Source organism: Macrobrachium nipponense, chromosome 11 (genome assembly GCF_015104395.2).
Source record: "Macrobrachium nipponense isolate FS-2020 chromosome 11, ASM1510439v2, whole genome shotgun sequence".
NCBI classification, from domain to species: Eukaryota; Metazoa; Arthropoda; class Malacostraca; order Decapoda; family Palaemonidae; genus Macrobrachium; species Macrobrachium nipponense.
In genome coordinates, this window is record NC_061087.1 from 73,299,497 (window position 1) to 73,320,817 (window position 21,321).

The 21,321-nt window shown below is 37.6% G+C and overlaps 1 pseudogene; it reads left to right on the forward strand.

Moving 5' to 3' along the window:
• The window catches only part of LOC135206583 (uncharacterized), a 302,401-nt pseudogene that overhangs the window by 271,272 nt on the left and 9,808 nt on the right, over positions 1–21,321 (forward strand).

Genomic DNA, 21,321 nt, shown 5'->3' on the forward strand with positions numbered 1-21,321 from the left:
GTCCAAAATAACACATTGCTAACTGGAGATTTGACACATTCCATCCCCTTCCACCCCAACTACAATGCTTTATACCATTACATTTTTGTTTTCAAGAGTCTCTTAATATTTTCTAAGTTGTCTTAATTTAAACAACCTTATTCGAACTTCATCCAATTAGCAATGCGTGTTAGCTTGGACATTTTTTGACATTAGATACTTTTGAGTTAGATTTGGCGAGCCACGTGAATTAATAACAAGTATTTATATATATATATAATATATATATATATATATATATATATATATATACGTATATATATATATATATATATATTATATTATAAGACGACAATTAACATGAAAAAAAAAAAATAACATATCAGGCACTCTCACTAGTAGACCAACTTCGTCTGCTGTATAACAGTCAAAATCAGGAAGATGCTCATCCCCTCTAGGTAATCTTCTTTACCTTTACTGTTGGAGGCGGGAAACATCCCATCCACACTCTCTTCGTCTTCTGAACTAGCTGCTCACTTCCATCTCCTCCAACCATTTTAGACTCGCTCGTCTGTTCATCTTTATCCATCAAGCACCTGCAAAACAGAAATTTTTGACATAATATATTGTATACACACACATACCTACATATATATATATATATATATATATATATATATATATATATATATATATATATATATAGGATATATGACTGGTAAAAACGTGTCAACAACAGAGTTCCATCTAATAAAAGGAGCCCATAAAAACACCAAAATAGAGAAAAAATACTATATTTCAGAGACTGCTGTCTCCCTCTTCAGGTAGATGAATGAGAAAAGTTTACAGAAAAGGTGGTTATTTATACCAAGAGGTCCATCCACAAACAAGCCATTTTAAGTCACCCCGCTGATAATCTTCCTCTAATCTTCTTAAGGGTTGGTTGAATGAAGACGTTGTCGATCGTGTCCGAAATCCATCCTCCTTTTGAGATGTTCATTACCTGCCTCTCTTTTATTAAGGCCGATTCCATCATTTGACTCTTGTACCGGCAGTGCTGCTATAAATTACACGTGACAAATTCCAGTTATTCTAGGTATGTTCATTTATATGGTTGAAAATAGCTGAGTTCTGTTGTCCATACCTAACTGACTGTTTGTGTTGTATTAATCTCTGGGAAGGGATTTACTTGTAAATCCGATGTAAGATTGGTCACAGTCCTGGCATGGGATTTCGTATACCCCAGAGTCCTTTGGAGATGTCTTTTGTTGGACGTTAATTCAGGGATGTTTGGCTCAAGGTGTTTGGGTAAGTAAATACAAAAGGGTTCGATTTTCCAAGGGGTTGGTTATTCTCTTAATCGTGTCCAGGTGGGGAATTATTATTTATTGTTGGGTGTACTCTGGTCTTGTCTTTAGGGGGTCGGTAGAAAATTACGTTAGCTTTGTGAATTGCTTTCTCAATTATATGGTCAGGATATTTTAAAGACGAAAGTTGCTTGCGAATTAGTTCAAATTCTTTTTCCAGGAATTCTGGGGAACAAATTCGTAAGGCTCTTAAGAACAAGTTACTAGCTACACCTATTTTGATAGAAATGTCATGATAGCTAAAGTAGTGAAGTATGAAAGTGAGAACGTTGGTTTTCTGTATATGGTAAATTTGTATTCTGTCGTATCTCTGATTATTAAAACATCAAGAAAAGGAATTTTGTTGTCTGTTTCCCATTCAACTTTAAATTTGATGCTGGGCACTAAATTGTGTTTAATTTCGAGAGGAATTCATTGAAATTGCCCCACCTATTATCCCAAAATGTTAGGATATCATCCACGTATCTCATCCACAGCATGTTTTTGGGTTTTATTGCATTTATACTGTAGTTTCAAAGTATTCCATGTACAGATTGGCTAGAACAGGACTTAAAGGACTACCCATACTACACCCGAATTTTTGCTTGTAGAATGATTCCCCGAATGAAAATACGTATTAGATGCACATAATTCAACTAGCTTTATTATTTTGTCAAGCGCCAATGGGAAATGATCTGAATAGGGGGATAATTTTACCCCCCTTAAAAAACTGAAGAACGTCCTGTACTGGTACTTTAGTGAACAGGGAATCTACATCAAGGCTTAAAAGTTTTATGTTGTGAAGTGGTATATGTCTTCTCTGAATTTGTGACAAAAATCTTCCGAATGTTTAATGTGACTGGGAGAAAAAGTGCCTCCTAAAAAAAAGGGGAAAGGAGGCCAGCTAACCATTTAGAAATTTTGTAATTGAAAGCACCGGCACATGAAACGATGGGTCTGAATGGAACGGAAGATTGTCTTTGTGAGTTTTGGGAAGGCCATAAAAATAGGGTAATTTAGGATTAATTACTTTAAATTTCTCTAATAGTTCAATACTCTTTTTGTCTTTGCCAATTAATCTTACTTTCCGAAAAAATTCTGTGGGAACGTTTTGGAGGGGATTTTTCGTTCAGTTTTTCGTAGTGTTTGTTTGTGTCGCTAAGGAGCTGGTTGATTTTGTCAAGGTAGAAGTCTTTGTCCATTATTACGATTTTGCCGTCTTTGTCGGATCTACTTATTATAACATCTAACTTTTTTAGCGAGTGGATGGCTATCATGAATCTGCGGGGAACAGGATATTTCTTATGTAAGTCAGTTAAAGCATTTAGTAACACTCCTTTTGTAAACATATCTCTTCACGGTTGTAGTTTTTGTCAGATATGAATTTATCAAAAGCCACTATGAAGTCTAGGTTGTTTTTGCGGTCTGGCATAAGGGCAAAGGATAAGCCTAAATTTAAAACTAAATGTTGAATACAAATTTACCATATACAGAAAACCAACGTTCTCACTTTCATACATTCACTACTTTAGCTATCATGACATTTCTATCAAAATAGGTGTAGCTAGTAACTTGTTCTTAAGAGCCTTACGAATTTGTTCCCCAGAATTCCTGGAAAAAGAATTTGAACTAATTCGCAAGCAACTTTCGTCTTTAAAATATCCTGACCATATAATTGAGGAAAGCAATTCACAAAGCTAACGTAATTTTCTACCGACCCCCTAAAGACAAGACCAGAGATACACCCAACAATAAAATAATAATTCCCCACCTGGACACGATTAAGAGAATAACCAACCCCCTCGGAAAATCGAACCCTTTTGTATTTACTTACCCAAACACCTTAGCCAAATCCCTGATTAACGTCCAACAAAAGACATCTCCAAAGGACTCTGGGGTATACGAAATCCCATGCCAGGACTGTGACCAATCTTACATCGGATTTACAAGTAAATCCCTTCCCCAGAGATTAATACAACACAAACGGTCAGTTAGGTATGGACAACAGAACTCGGCTATTTTCAACCATATAAATGAACATAACCATAGAATAAACTGGTATTTGTCACGTGTAATTTATAGCAGCAACTGCCGGTACAAGAGTCAAATGATGGAATCGGCCTTAATAAAAAGAGAGGCAGTAATGAAACATCTCAAAAGGAGGATGGATTTCGGACACGATCGACAACGTCTTCATTCAACCAACCCTTAAGAAGATTAGAGGAAGATTATCAGCGGGGGTGACTTAAAATGGCTTGTTTGTGGATGGACCTCTTGTATAAATACCACCTTTTCTGTAAACTTTTCTCATTCATCTACCTGAAGAGGGAGACAGCAGTCTCTGAAATATAGTATCTTTTCTCTATTTTGGTGTTTTTATGGGCTCCTTTTATTAGATATATATATATCATATATAATATTATATATATATATATATATATATATATAGATTAAATATAGTAACACTAATGATAAATACATAACAAAGTACTAAAATACTCAAGAACAGCAATTCATTGCGTTTTTATATTACTGATACATATTATCCACTTACATATATCTACACATTTCCATTCCCCATGGAAAAGAAGAAAAAATTATATAAATCATGAAAACATACATTGGTTAGTCAGCTGAGGTGACTGGACACCGCAGGAAGGAAAGGCGATGTCTGTCTCCTACGAAAGCCGAGCTACAAGCACGCCATATCTCTTACAATATAGACCTTGCTTATAATACACCCTCACTCACTCAGGAAGTGACAGGAGGGAGCAAAAGAAACAAGTTACCAAATAGAAATTACGAGCACTTAAAAGTTTTTGACGTGTCAAAAAACCTGATGTGACTAGCGTAAGGTTAAATGGGAAGGTGTCAGTATTAAAGGAATTTCAGCGCCTGTGATCGAGCGTTCATAGCATCTGCATATCCATGTGTAAGACAACAGTAATTTGAACCACCCTTTGACCAATGGCTTTCTGTCATTTCAGAGTTGATGTTACTGTTAGTCATTTAAAAGCAGCCTCATGAATATTCTGTTTGTTACGCCACAGCCAAAAAGGGCATTGAAGATATATGTTTTCTACGAAATAATTATATTTACCAGGAAATTATCGTTGATTAAAATCGAAATAAAGTCATACGTTTTAGGAATAAAGTCAACATAAATATATTAAATCTTAAAATGCCCCAAGCAAACTTTGGTCAAAGTAATCTAATACATTCTCTCTGATAAACGAGGCACTAAATCAAATGGTAAATGTTGATGAAGTTGGCCATTTCGGAGACCAAATTTGGCAAGCCCTTTTAATGACCGTCTGAGAATTTAAGTCGCACCGTTTATGACAGCCATTTCATTAGTATTAAGACCGTCGTTCCTTCTCGTTGCTTTACTTTAGCTGAAGAATGAGAGGTGGTTGCTATCCTATGAGCGATGCCATGACAACCAGATATAGGTCTCTTAGTCCAGAATGCTGTTGCATCAGTCATAATTTTTATATTTGCATACTCACACACACACACACACACACACACACACACACATATATATATATATATATATATATATATATATATATATATATATATATATATATATATATATATATATATATATACATATTATATATATAAATATACATATATATATATATATACATATTTATATATATCTATATATATATATATAGATATATATATATATATATAGTTGAACCGTTTCCTCTAACAGACATTATCCCTTGTACTACAGCCTTCCACAACATTAGCTGCTACCTACACTTACTCAAAAGGTTCACCTGTAACTCATCTAATTCCCCTCCACACACTAAACTTTCAGCTCTATTTTTCAAGCATTCTCTCGTTTCACGGATACTGAAGCCCCTATTATCCTGTACCTCTTTTGAAGTCCTCTAATCATCCCTTTCTAGGCTTTTCTTTCCTTCCTCCTACCACTTCCTGACTGCATACTCTTTGCACCAAACTAAACATTCCCTAAACTATTCAAATAACCAAATCATCTCAAAAAGCTCTGACCCATCCTTCCATCCACACTAACCCTTTTAGCACTGCTCTATATCTCCATATTCCTCAAATTTTCAGTTCTTCTTACCCTCAAATACTGCATAAACAATTTATTACAATGCGTTCCACTATCATTTTTTAGTACATTTTAATTTTCACTTCCATTCTGTTTCCATTCTTAATTCACCTTATTTTTGACTCACCTCATCGCTCATCCTACCATAATTCAATTACTTTCTTCTATGTACAGTCAAATCCAAAAGTCCGTTGACACTCTCTGGTCATCATTTTAATTGTACATAGATAGTGCTAGTCTCGCTACACCAAGGTGAACTTAGAGTGGTCGTTCTTTGCTCTTCCCAGTTGAAATGGGTAGAGTAAAGAGAAGAGGAGAAGCCTGGTTTAATATACCATAATTATATTTTGTCCACTCCTGTATGACACATGGAATGATAATCATTCCACACATTTCTGATGCTTGGATAGATTCACAGGGTTGATATATACAGTAAATAAATGAAGTCCTTCAAACAATGCATAATTAATTAGAAGTATATAAATATATAAATGTATATATATATATCTATATATATATTATATATATATATATTGTTATGACCTGCCTCGTTCTCTCCTTGAAATTGTAGTCTAACACTCTTAAAAATAGCCTTGACTGGAGGGACGAGAGTGATCACAAACAAACAAACAAAAATGTTCGGCAGAAGCCGATATTACTGAAAAGGAGAATTTATATAAACTCTGGACTTTAGTTTCAGATCAACTATGTATTTTTACATTAGGTTATGTAGGTCCAGGAACTAATGAGGTTGTTGATTGTTGATCCACTGGAAACATTTGGCTGTGGAGAGTAAATCTAGAGCAGCCAATGTGAGCAAAGAGGGTTTTAGAGAGAATGGAAGCTTCCAGATCACAGGGGAAACTTGCATATAGGCAAGGATGAATGAATCTGGTTATAAAGAGGTCTTACCTTTCCTTGGTGCTGTCTTAAAATCCTGAACACCTCCCCATTCTAAAGGACATTTCAACCCTAGACAGGTTGGAATGGACAAGACAAGCCAGAAACAAGGACAAATGACAAATATAAATGACTGAGCCTTCCATAATCCCTTGAGATAGCTTATAATATAAACGAGATTAAAGCTCTGCCGATGATAATATTCATGAAGGTTTACTTGACAGGAAGAGAATTTAATATAATTTAATTCTTGTAAGTTACTAATCAAGAATATTAGAGAATAGTGTGATGTGGCTAAAAGACTAGCAACTTAATATATTGCAATAAAGAAAAACAAATTCGATTACTCTAAAAATATAATGGTCACACTGAGAATGACTATTAAAATGAACGGCAAATAATGATTAGATAAAATTTAGGTACAGGGTTAATGATATACTTAATTCTATCACGTATAATGCTGCCAGCTTAATTGTTTGAGGCAACACATACTATTAGTTTGCCCTGATGGGGCGATATGTCGCTTTTGAAGGTGTGTTATTAGCCCTCCAATTTCATTAAGTGACTTTGTCTTGTGCCATAAAGACACCTAACAATGTTAATTGCATCATAGGAAACATTAATGCAAACTAACAAGGATAGAATTAATGAAGTAATTCTCCATAGAGAGGAAATAAAATTACACAGACTGTAAGTCTCACCAGAGACATTGGCAATTGCACAAAATTTAGAGACTTGGAAATAATATTAAATCAGCAATTATATCAAAACACTGTATAAACGAGCCAGGCTTTGAAAATATCTCTAAAGCTATAGCAATTTTTGCTGGCTAAAATTTTTCCTAGTCGAATGGAATGCTAAGTACCTAGAATAGGGCACTGTGTCAATTGTGGCACTTTTATTATAGTAGTTCATGACGAAGTACTAATTTAAAAGGCCAGAATAGCTGGCGGGTGTGGCTCTGCCTAAGCAGAGCATGCAATGGGAATAAATGTCTAAAGACGATAATGAAGAGTAAAGGAAACTATGGAAGAGAAGATAAAGACAGTACAAAAAATAGAAAGTTACAAAAGGATAAGAAGTAAGTAGAAGTAGCAGAATCTGGCACTTTCCTCTGGATGGAAAGGTTCAGAATTCTCTATAAGAGGGTGGCACTGTGCTATGCATTAGTACAGAGAGACTATTGACTCATATTTTTTCTGAAAACCTCAACGCCCATTTCCCTTCTTCCTTCAACCTCTCCAAGGTCGGTTTGATGATGCGGTGGGGGGCTATGAAAGACAAGCCCTTTGAGATGCCAGAGGGGCATCAGCTCCTGTGCTTAATACTGTGTGCCTCGGTTCCCTGAGTTCTTCGGCCAAATAGGATTTCGGCAGAGTTATTGCTCCGGGACCAGTTAGCTGCTGACGGAGGGGGAGTGGATGAGGTAACAGTATTCAGGGTGGACTTACCCGTTGGGATGACAGACTTGAGGGCGGTTTGCGAGGCTTCACTGTTGGTGGAGTGTCCATTGTGGTCATGGGTGCCCAGGAGAATACCTATTGGAATTGGTTCTTCCTAGACTGCCGGCATGTAGTGGGGCCAAGCCAGCGAGGGAAAGTGACCGGGACTTGGAGCTGGAGAAGGGAAACTCAAGTCTTGCCTTGGCACTGGCACTGGGGCCGTTCCTGGCCAAGTGAGAGGATTCGAATGTGGCTCAACGTCTATGAGGGACAGAGCCTGGCACTGTCTGGCACCTTCAAGTGGCACTGACTGTGCAGAGATAGTTCTTGGAGGCCCGTGGAACAGGTCTGGAGCTATGTAAGGGCGGGGACCCTGATATGGTACAAAGGTAGGAGACTTAAAATCTTGTCCTAGCAGGACATCATAACCTCCTGGTATATAGGTTGCTACTGCCATGGTACATATCCTAGAGCTGTGAGGTCATGTGACTCTCAACCGGACAGAAGGCAAGAACATCTTGGTATGGTTGAGGCTCTCTATTGTGATGAATTGATGCCTATCAACCTGAGCTCCATAAGGAATTTTATCCTCTCAAAGGATGGATATCTGCGCACCAGTGTTGTCGAAAGCTCAGACCTGGTGGGCAGGATAGTGACACCTCTAGGAGGTGCAACAAATATGGGACCCTGGGAAGGAGGACCTAGAGCTGAAGGATTCGTCACTGCCATAGCAATGGCAGAAACAGGAGCTTTCTTGGGGCATTTCGCCCAGGCAGCAGTATGCTCATGTACTTTGTGTGAGTCTCAGAAACTCTTGCTAAAATCAGGCCTGGGCCTGTTGTTTCTGTTCCAATGGTTGTTATTCTTATTATTATGAGGATGGGAGTTCCATTCTAATGAGTAGTGGCAGCTTGCTGAGGAAGAGCCACCTTTGAGAGGCAGTGCTCTGTGGTGTGCCCTTGTTTATTACAACACAAACAGGTTTCTGGGGAGGATTATTGGGGTGCTGGGTAGGCTGAGAGGTGGCAGCAGGAGTGAGAGGGAGAGCAGGGCATATTTTATTCTTTAAAGAACTCTGCAGCGGATGGTGGGTGTCATAGGCATCTGCCCATTTACAGCACTCCAAAATAGTTTTAGGGGCCTTATCCACCAAGTGACTTGGGTGGCAAGATCAGGGGGAGCGTAAGACCGGAAGTCCTCTAATTGAAAGAGTTTTAAGACCTCTTCAACAGATGTTGTGTTGGAGGCCTTTGTCCACCTATGGAGTGCTGGTGTCTTCTTGGCTACCCACTCTGTCCATGTATGGTTTAGCCTTCTTGGGCATGGTCCCCCATTTCGGCCTCCATCAGTCTGGGGTTAACTCATAAGCCCCAAGGATTGCCTCTTGGACAAGGGTGAGGACTTGTCGCTCATTCAGGGGAAGAGCCTCGAATGCAGTCAACCCTTTGCCAGCAAGATGCTTGCCAAGGAGGAGGGACACTTCCTGAGGGGTTGGAGTGAAGTTCTCGAACACCTGCTTGACATGATCGAGGCAGGTGTCGGGTTCATTATAGTCCCAAGTCCTAATAAGGGTGCCCATGCTGTGGAGGTGAGAGTGTGAAGGAGGTGGCGCAGGGAGCGTGGTACTCGTGGGTGCCAGAGTGGCACTCTGAACTGCCATAGCTAGTTGATGGGCTCTTTCTGCAGCTTCTCTTTTCTCCTGGGCTTCTCTTTCTTTCTCCTTCTCGGCTGCTTGGAATGCTCTTTCAGCTGCTTCTCTTCTCTGTTGTGCTTCTCTCTCATTCTTCCTTTCAGTTGCTCTCTCTTGGGCTGCTTCCTTCAGCTTATCATTTACCCAATTTATAAGTTTTGCGCTCTCCAGCCCCATGGCCCTTCCGGCTTCTGTGAAGGCCTTAGCCTCCTCCAGTGCTGCATTACTGACAATCTTCTAAGCGGTAAAATGCTAGTATTCTAGCCTGAGAATAATAGGATGGAAGGCAGTCACAAAACTGCAAATGTCGCCAGGGGTATGCGGAATACTCAATGCCAATACTTAGCAAGATGACCGTAAAATCCCTGTAAGTACAGTTACTACTGGCCCGCAGCACGGCCGAAAACTCACGCCGTAAAATCTCTGTAATTTACAGTTCGGCAGAAGCCTCAACACGGATAATGGATTTAGCAATAAATTTCATAAACGCGGAAACCTCAACACGAGTACTGGCTTGTAAATAAAACAGAAAGAAAAAATATTCTTGTCACGAATTCAAGGAAAACTCAACATGAAAAGTCATGGTCGAGCAAATGAATTTTGTAATTGCGGAAACCTCAACATGATTACTGGTTTGTAAATAACAAATAAAGAAAAGGAATCTTGCCACGAATTCACAGAAAACTCAACATGAAAAGTCGTGGTGTTGCAAATGGACTTCGTAAATGTGGAAACCTCAACATGAGTACTGGTTTGTAAATAAAAAAAGGAATCTTACCACGAATTCACGGAAAACTCAATGTGAGAAGTCGTGGTGTAGCAAATGAACTTCGTAAACGCGGAAACTTTAACATGAGCACGGCTTTGTAATGGGATCTGTAAATGCCAGTTCAACTGCATTGTAAAATAACAATGAATAAAGGATTTGGTACCATGCGTTCACGGAAAACTCAACGTGAAAAAATATGGTCCATGCAGTTGATAAAATAAAAATATATATGGGGTCTTTATTTTATTGTCTCGAGGACGAAGACGAAAAGGGGAATAAAAAAAATTTTCTATTTTTCCCTTTTTTACCAATGCAAATCCTTGGTATATCTTCCCTTTTCAACCTAGCTATGCTCAGAATTCGTATTTTTACACTAGCGTCATAAACACTGAAGGGAAGAGGAGGAACCAGAATAAGAAGTCTCTCACCGCTGCGTATTTACTGACTCCACATAACTCCCTACATACCCTTTTTACCCTAGCTATCTCTCGCGAACCTAAGACGCTCAAATTCCATCAATTTAAATCCCAGGAGAATTTGGCCTTCACACAGGTCAGCTAGACAGAAGGGGGGGGGGGTGGGAAATCACACCTGGCTTTTCAAGGCCGTGTTTGGGGAATTTAGGGAAAGAGAAAACCATGTGCCATTTGTGAAAAGCAATAAGTATTTACCCTTCTTATTTCTCTTCGCACAGAAATAAAAAAACGCTTACCGTAGATTTTCCTTATAACGTTAAATGAATTTACGCTAACACTTTGTTTTTTCTTCTTACTCACTTACTCTTTTGTTCTTCTGTTCATAAACGGGGCAATGGATAGGGCTCGATTAGACACGTGACCAGGAATTTATATTCTCCTATCCTTTCTAGACCCTGCAAGTGACCGCGAGAGAGAGAGAGAGAGAGATTCTTGTTAAACTCCTAGCGTTTTGAATTTACTCCCGACATACCTATATGCTTCATGCAATAGCACCTAAAAAAGAAGCTAAGGTTAAATATCTCTCTCTCTAGTCTATCGGCATGCACATGGTTCTAATATCTTCCTATTGCTATAATGGTAGTCAGATTTTATACACCATAACAGAATACCTAGTTCTACACAAATAACTAGAAAATAAAATTTACCTTTTTTCTGTAGTGGGGAATTTAGAAACCTTGTTTTTCACTTGCTCATAAAAATATTAAAAGGAATTCAAATTTGTTTCTTTTGTGATACCAGTTTAACGATCGCTGTGACTGGAAATGAAAATTACTTTTCACAGGAGACTGGAATGGTCGCCATTTTGTTATGACCGGCTCGTTCCCTCCTCGAAAATGAAGACTAACACTCTAAAAATTGGCCTTGACTGGAGGAACAAGAGTGATCACAAACAAACAAAAAATGTACGGCAGAAGGCTGATATTACTGAAAAGGATGAATTTACATAAGCTCTGGACTTTAGTTTTAGATGAACTATATTACATTAAGTTATATAGGTACAGGAACTAATGAGGTTGTTGATTGTTGATCCACCGAAAACACGTGGCTGGGAAATGAACCAGAAACAGAGATCAGAATTTGCACAAAATGTGTTATTTCAATGCAAGCCTTATTCCAAAGGGTTCCCAATTTCTCCCACAATCAGGCAGGGTGTTTGTCTGGAAATCCTGGGTTTGGTAGTCTTCTTATCTGCTGATATTTCTGTGCACTATGGAGGTATAAGAACACTTGTAGGTTCCCCCAGAGGAGGCAGGGGAGCAGAAGGGGTGAAGTGGAGTCTGTAGGGCTTGAGAGAGTCTGAGGAAGTTCTGAGAGGTTCTGAGAGAGACCTGCTGCGGCCTCGCTCTTTTAAAATCTCTCTTAGGTAGGCTCTGCCCTCATCCAAGGCCGCCTGTGGAGAGTAAATCCAGAGTGGCCAATGTGAGCAAAGAGGGTTTTAGAGAGAATGGAAGCTTCCAGTTCACAGGGGCAACTTGCATATAGGCAAGGATGAATGAATCTGGTTATAAAGCGGTCTTACCTTTCCTTGGTTCTGGCTTAAAATCCTGAACAATATAGTATATACATATATATATATATATATATATATATATATATATATATATATATATATATATATATATAGAATACTAACATAATGAAACGCTAATTTGGGATTAGGTAAAACAAGTGAAATGCAGGTTTTCTTGTCACATGTTAAATTCGGCAACGTCTAGTAAAATCTATTCTACTTAATTTATTTACCATTATCATACTATCCTTTGTACTGCGAATTTGAGTTTTACTCTCTCCATTCTTTTCATTATTTTGTCAGAAAAAAGTATTAGGTTTATCTGGACAGAGAGAGATCGTCAAGAACACAGGTGTCTGCTACAATGAAGTCCACGTACGTAAGTGTATTAAGTAATCACCTGCCATGTAACTTCCTTTTATAACAGTCATGCATAATACACTTGGAGGTTTGCTCTTATGCCTACTACGATATCTATTTAAATGTATAAATATGGTTTCTATATAACATTGTGATCATGATTATGATTTATGTTGTTTTGCTTACATGCCTTTTTAGATTCCATCCTTTCGAGTTCTGGCATAGCAGTCTGCATTCATCACTGGTAACTCTTATACATTACTTAAATTTTTTCATTCTCACAAATGTGAAGATATGATCCAATATTTAAATGGTATTTAAATTCCTTATGAAAGCGTGATTAGAAAAATAATAATTCATCTAATGGAGACATCATTTATACCCTGTATGTTTTGCCATTTTCGTATTGTTTCAATGAATGGGTTACTTGGTCCATCCATACCGGTGTGCATTTGCCCAACGATCAAAACAGTTGCTGTGTCAAAAATGGAGAATAAAAATATATCATCACTTAAAACACCTCAAAGCTGAAATAATATTCAAAATAGAAAAAACGTGAAAAAATAATCAATTATGAAATTTTTTTATATAAATGAATTTTTCCCATAAGACGTCTGAAATAGAAAATATGTATAATTATGCAACGCAATTCTACGAAAGAGAAACTTAAACAATTTTTAATAGGTGATTCAACTACTTCATCCGACGGTGAACAGACTGTGGCCTATTTCACGTTGAATAGGCCGAAGTCTGACCACAGTGCTTCACTCCACAGACAAGAACTTATACAGAACACACTCACGCACACATAGTCATCAACCAACAACCCCCCCACCCCCCACCCCCCTCTCTCGTCTCTCTCTCATCTCTCTCTCTCGCTCATCTCTCTCTCTCTCTTTCTATTCTACGACGCCTACTCCTCCTACTACTACCTGTACTACTACTATATACTACTGATAGGCGCGATGCTGCTACAGTGTTAGAAATTACCATAATAGAAATAATGACAAGAATGGAGAACATCAAGACTACATTCCTGATACAAATCTTAGTAAAAATCAATAGGTTTAAAGTAGAATCGAGTTTACCAGACAATGCCGTATTTAACATGCGCAAGAAAATCTAATTATATATTGTTTGAAGGACTACATCTATTTACTGTATATATCAACCCTGTCAAACTACCAAGCACTCGAATGTGTGGAATGATTATCACTACATATGTCATACATGAGTGGACAAAATATAACTATCATATGTTAAACCAGGCTTCTCCTCCTGTCTTTACTCTACCCATTTCAACTCGCAAGAGCAAAGAACAGCCGCTCTGAGTTCACCCTGGTGGTGGTGGTGAGACTAGTGCCATCTATGTACTGCTATAATGATGACCAGAGAGGGCAAACAGACTTTTGGACTTGACTGTACTTATAAGAATCTACTTCATCATTATCTCGTCATCCACTTAATTCCCTTTTATCTGCATAACCTTACGCTTATTCACGTTCACTCTCAACTTGTTCCATTGTAAACACTTTAAAAATCTTTTACCTATTTCTAAAACTTCCATTAACCATCCCATTAGTGCCGTATTGTCTGTAAACTTCAATTATTCTATGCTCCACATTATCACCCAATTTAAAACCTACTTCTCACATCACTCCTTCCTTAAAGGCATTATATTGCCATTGATACATAACACACCCTTGTTTCAACTATATTTTTATACTAATCCAGTCATTCTTCCACCTTCAGACTCCAACATATACTTCATTTCCATAATAAGACCGTTTATTTTTCTCAGTCTCCCACATTGCCTTTGCATCAATTCAGTCCTAATATTCTCTGTTTAGCATTTGCACCCTCAATAGATTTTTCCTTCACCAAGCTTCTCATTTCCTCATCCCACTGCTCATTGTTTTCATTCCCTCTTCCCACCTTCCTAATATCAAAACGCTTCCTTCTGACTGCTTAACCCCAACCAGGAATTTTATACATACTATGTACTCTTTCAACTTGAGTGGCTAATAAGAGACATTTTACCATATTCACTTCTCTTGATGACCATCAAGACTATACTTCCAACACTTCTTCAACTTGAATATCCCTTCACAACTTTTGTTTCATCTCAAACAATAATCAAATATACCATTAGCCATTGACCCTTCCCATCATTATATCCATCAGCCTGCTATACCATCTCTAAACTAACAGATAATCTCAAGGATTGTTTCCCAAAACTTTCTCATTCCGTAGTGCACCTACATAAGAATTCCCAAAAATATTTCCGCAAAACTCTCCTCATTCTCATTTATTCCATGAATGATGTCTCTCTCTCTCTCTCTCTCTCTCTCTCTCTCTCTCTCTCTCTCTCTCTCTCTCTCTCCCTGCACTGAAAATACCTTTCACAACCCCTCATCCATATTCGTCAAACCTAGCATAGCGCAGACTCAAACTCTCTCAAAAAGTATCTCTTCCTTTCCTTATTTTTTCTCAAATTCTGGTCGATATAAAATCAGTATCATAATTTCTACTCCTGCCATGTTCATTTGTACTTAACCAATCGAGGTATGCCCGATAACGCAGGCATCATACCCTCCTTAGGCAAAAACATCCAGCTCCTTAAACAAATGAATTACCATTAATATCCTCCTATTTGCACCAAAACGAGCACATACAAAACCTAAAATGCATGATTCTTTACAATTTCCGATTTTTTAAAGTAAATGCATGGTACGAGGCTGCAAGAACTATAATATATATATATATATATATATATATATATATATATATATATATATATATATATATACACATATATACACACATATATATGTGTGTGTGTGTCTGTACATGTATAATTGATAATCCCACATTTTTCGTTCCTCTTGATGTAACTAATCCCTGCTCATTAATTTAAACGGGCAAGACTACCGCTTAGGAGATGGTAGAATTATTTTAGCGATGTAGTAACATTGCCTCTAACGCTTTATGAGAAATTGCTCTGCTGCCCTAGAATCCCTCTGTTCTATTCACTGTAAGAGATTCGAGCTATGGGCTTTCAGTGTGTATAGTACACCTAACATAATCCAAACTTATTTACTTATGCTTCACTAAAAGGTTGCCTCTTCACGTCCTATCCACAAGTAACGCCGTGTTATTCCCAAGAATCTGCGTGCAATCTTCATCACCACTGCGGCAAGTCATGGTCCTTTTTTCCTCATTGGTCACAATACTTTTTGCCTTCTTTTGTTTTCCATCGCCTTAGGAATAAAACTTGAAATATGAGGAAGTCTGGAGAAATCGATGGTAACTTTTTAACAGTGAAACAGGGAATATTTGACAAATTCCAAAGTCTTAGTTACTTCTTGTTCGATGGTTTGCTCGTTTACAGTTTGAAAATGTGAGTAAGAGATATTATGTGTTTCATTTGACTTATGAAAAATAGAATTAGCTTCATATTGTTGTGCAGTCAAACAAAGATTAAAACAATTTTAGATACCTCCTACAACAAGGTTATTCTTCAGAAATGGTGTGTTTTCCAGTTGATTTCCAAAGAGTATTTGTGTGTGTGCGTGTGTGTGTGTGTGTGTGTTTGTGTTTGTGTTTGTGTTGTGGAAGTCTGGGTAGAAATTTAGTCCAAATTACTCTCCATAAAATGAATGTCAGTTTCGGCTAAGGCTTCTGGTCTTTCATATAAATTATGGCGCTACAGTTTTGTGCAGTTGCTATTCATCTAAAATGATCCTATAGGGGGTTAGTACCGTCAGTGCACCTCACACCATGCACTATAGGCGTTATTTAAGGTTGTTTGCAGCTTATCTTTGGCCCCTAGCTGCAACCTCTTTCATTCCTTTTACTATGCCTCCGTTCATAGTCTCTTTCTTTGTTTAACAAAGCAACTGCGAGGTTTTCTTCTTGTTATACCTTTCAAACCTTCTTGCTCTCAATTTTCCTTTCAACGCTGAATAACCTCATAAGTCCCACTATTTTGCCTTTGGGCTAAATTTTATATTCCATTCCATTCCATCTGCACTAAAGCATCAAAACTATATTCTGCTTCTATATCATTTCCTTATTATTAATACACAACGCAAATGACAATCTCACGTCTGTCCCCTCTCATCTTATTGGTCATTACCAGAAGAATTAATGACCATGAATGGCTCTGTGAATCGTTTTCTCCATAGTCCTCGTCTCTGTTAATCTTACTTCAATAGCAGTTTCCCTATATATGTATTATAATATATATATATATATATATATATATATATATATATATATATATATATATATATATATATAAAGGTAATGCCACATAGGAAAATGAAAAAATGGAACTGCTGAGATCTTTCGGTCTCAGTGTACCCCCTTACTATAGGCAAGAACAAATAGAAACAGTGCAGATAAGCATTTACAAATGGACATTACTGGATTAGCAAAAGGTCCCAATTCACTTTAAAAAAAGAAAAAAATGCCCATAAACTAGATTAAAGATTTAAAAGCAGCCACCACACGTGGTCACAGGTAATTTACTTAAAAAACAATACAGTTCAAAAACAAACAGGCATGCACGACTGGACAGTACAAATTTAGTAAAATCTCGAAGGCTACATTAAGGATTTAAGAGCGGTGCGGTCAAACACACTGGTCAAAGGCAATTTAATTCGAAAAACAATACACTTTGTTTTAGTAACACGAAATTTACAAAAATGTTCAGACAATGAGCGAAAAACGAACATAAATATAAATATAGCGAGCATGAAAGAGAGAGAAAAAAATAATAACTAATAACATGAGGGTCTAATTAATTACTAGTTAATTCATTTATTTTAAGGTCCTTCATAAACATTTTACAAATATACAGGTCCAAATGGTACAATACCAGACTATGATTTAGGTTTTTTTTTTGTGATTTGTATAATTGGTGATCCTAGTAATTTCTTTAAACATAATCATTAGCCCTAGCAATTACAGAGCTATTGCCCCAATTTATACAATAAGATTTTTTGCTCAGATGGATAAATAGTACATTTGAAGTCTGGGTTGTCCGAACTGAATACATATGCTGCTTTATTCGTACATCTAAATCTTTGCTTGATTGACCAACATGATATTAAAATTTCAATTTTTTCTTCCATGTAGTAGGCTACTGGGTTCAATTTATCCTCAAATTTCTGCATAAGGTAATCATCTATTCTATCGTGACTGGCATCTGTCACTAGTGTGAAAGGTACCCTGAAATCAGGAAATTTCAGGACAGGGGATTCATTAATGCATCTTTAACTTTCTGAACAGCTAACTGATGTGACTCGCCCCAAGAAAACTGTGAGTCTGTTAATGGAGCTGAGATAATAGAAAAATCTTCACAAACCTGTGGAAAAAAAACTGCCATACCCAGATATGACCTGACCTATTACTTTGTCTTAGGAACAGAAAAATCTGCAATTGCTTTGACTTTATCGTCATTTACTCGAACTCCCTCTTTAGATATGACATGACCTAGATATGCAGTCTGCTTCTATTTATCACATTTGGCTATCTTAATTTTCAAACCAGCTACCCTAAGTCTCCTAATAATGCCCTCTTCTTCCGACTTGTTGATCTTTTATTCTACCTGTTCCCTAATCTTGAAAGGAATCTTATATGATGGAACAAAAATTCGTTTGGTCCCCTCCTCAAGATTCACCTTGTGCTCTAATACCTTAGTTAGACCTAACTTATCCCCTTTCAAAGCAACTATACCACCAAATTCTACCAAAATCTCGCTTAAATCTCCTATATGGTCCTTGTAATCTTCATTAGCTAAATGATCCCGAAATATTTTCCTCCTCATTAGTATTTCTGCCTCCCAAAACTCATTTTTCTGTTCTACAATAACCACTGAACTACTATAATCACTCCAATATTGGAGGTCTACAACATAAGTATCCTACTGATACTTCATAACTGTGTCATTACAGTTCAATAATTCCACCCATGTGACCCCTGTATTTGATACCCTGTTTACAGACACCATACTAACAGCACCTTTTAGCTTTTCGCTACCCTCAATTATACACACCTATTTTGGCATTTTCGCCTCTTTCACCCTAACTTTCACCAGTCATCATATCTAGATTTAAAGTAACATCCCTAACAGAACCCCTTTATTTAAATTGTTCTCCTGGCCATTATACCCAAAATCCTCTTGTAACTGGTTATTCACCCCTTGTTCCACATCCTCATGAATATCCCCCATATTTATATAAGTATCCTCCACATGGCCTTCAATAACCCTCATATTAGTATCAGTAGCACCTATTTTAAGATCATTATCACTTACAACATTATTCATCTCCATTTCATGTATACCCACATACTGAATAAAAACACCAGGTACCCCAACTTTTACACCCCCAACACCTGTATGGACTGATATCCTTTTTCTTCCACATGCAGAATGGACCAACAAAAGTCTGTTGCCCAAGGCAACCCATTTCATGACTAAAAATGGTTCCACTAACACCTAGGGAGAAACACGCCTTTATGGAACCTGCAATATTCAATTCATGTGCCTGGACATCACACACCGTCTCTACCAAGGTTTCAGAGGACACTAAGAGAAACATGGAGTGATATATTTCATAGTCCATTAAATTAACCGAAACTCCCGTATTTGTTAAAATTGGGATCCCAAACCTACCTAAGGTTTCTTTTACGACTGGCTTTGGCTCTGGAGCATCTCCCATGAATGCATAATGGCAAGTGCAATTCACCCCTTTCCCTTTTGATGATCAGTTTTCAAAAATGTTGCCGACCTCTAGGTCCATTTGGTTACCCTCCTTTGGGAGTTTTCCTATTTGGACTACCAAAATTCTGGGGTGCATGTCTTGCATTACACCATTTCTGGAACAGACAGGACCACCAAAAGTTATCAAAGCTTTTACACACCCCATAATACCTTACTTGGCAGTGCTTCTTGGTATGCCCCTGCCTATTACAATTAAAGCAACAGAGCTGTTACATTGGACCTGTAGATCCCCTATTATTATTATCCACTTTGGCATACAATCGAGGGGAAGGAACACCTAAATCCCTGTGTGTTGGGCTCATTGGGAGGTTTCATTAAAAAATGTGTTATCAACTGTGGGACATTTCGACATGTGTTTCCAGACCTGAGAATAAATGAATGCCTCATCTGACATAGGTTCAATCTTCTTATCAAAGGTATCTACAATGATGTTGGGGACGACATGAAAAAGCCAGAAAAAATGCAACAACTGGTGGAAATTGTCAAGGGAGATAGTGTTTATATTTACCCAATGGAATTTTTTCAATTTCTCTATCAATTCTCCCTCTGAATTTAAAAACCAAGGACTATATTCAATATTTTACCTCTGGCCTTTCCTGTCTTATAAAACCCTTTCAAACAGTGGACCATATCTCCTCACTCCTCAGGCGGTCCTGAGAAAAGCTTGGAGCTCCATCCAAGTATGGTATTTAGTATACTGAAAGCTATGGCAGCCATGTTCCAAGTCTCCTCTATTCAAATCCAACAAGGCTTTGGCTTCCCTGAACGCCTCTGCGTTGTTTTTAATTCCTTTGGCATTTACGCCCTCAATGAAAATCTGTACTGGTTCAGAAAGAACTCCGTCCATGATGCCTTGAAACAGACGAATCCTTGATGCAATTGTTGTTCCAGAGTCTTATCATCGTTCTCTTCCGTCATTCTGTCTAAATTAAAGAAACTCCAGGTATTCAAGACTCGATACCTCTAAGTTGCCAAAAGAGAGCTCGGAGAAATAGGAGAATAAGATATCTATTTCCCCTTTTTTAAGATAAAACAAACCAACAAAAAAAATATTCCCAAAAATAATTATCCCCAAAACAAACCGAACCTAGAAGCAAAGAAAAAAAATCCTGCGGGGGTAAAAAGACCAACGTCATCCACATGCACAGTCAAGGTTATTCAATCAGCTGGTCACCGTTTGAAGGTCAGGAAGAAAAAATGGCCAAGTCATCTGAACACTATAGGCGAAGAAAGATGAGGAAAGAAAAAGAAGGATGCAAAAGGCAATACAGGCAAATTTGCTGACACTCGGAACTCCCACTTGCTATCTTTAGACTTAAAATGCTGCCGCAGCGGAAATGAAGTATTAATACTTTCCCTGCCCACAAACACCAGTTGTATGTATGCGTGTATGTAATAACTAAAAAAGAATTAAATGCATCAGACACGTATATTTACTCCATATGACCAACCCCCAGTGAAGTCAATATAAACGTGTTCAATTACATAAGGAAGGAAAAGGAAGAGGAAAATAATAAAATCACACTCCCTATCAACTCAGTTTGTTCCCTTTCAACCCCAACTGTAATACACCTAATCATAAATACCCAAGCAAAAAAAATCACTGAATCACCGTCTCCCAAAAGAGAAAGAGAAAACAAATGAAAACTTACGTTTTTTCTCTTTTCTCTGTCCGAACTATCATAGCGGTCTAAAACACTCATTATCCATTGCTAATTAGTGCATGACTCAAAATTCCTATTCGCATCCCGTGACACTTCTGACCACTGTGAATGTCACTCAATACTGGCTTAAATAATTAGTTGTCACCCTTACTGCTTGCATTTCATCCGTCATAAGTCAAAAATTGCCGATTTGCCTGATAAACCTACCTCTTGAAGCCTATTTTAATTGCTTAAACCAGACTCTCTGCAGGCGTGTTTACTTAATTAATTACACTTAATTATGCATAATTACGCTA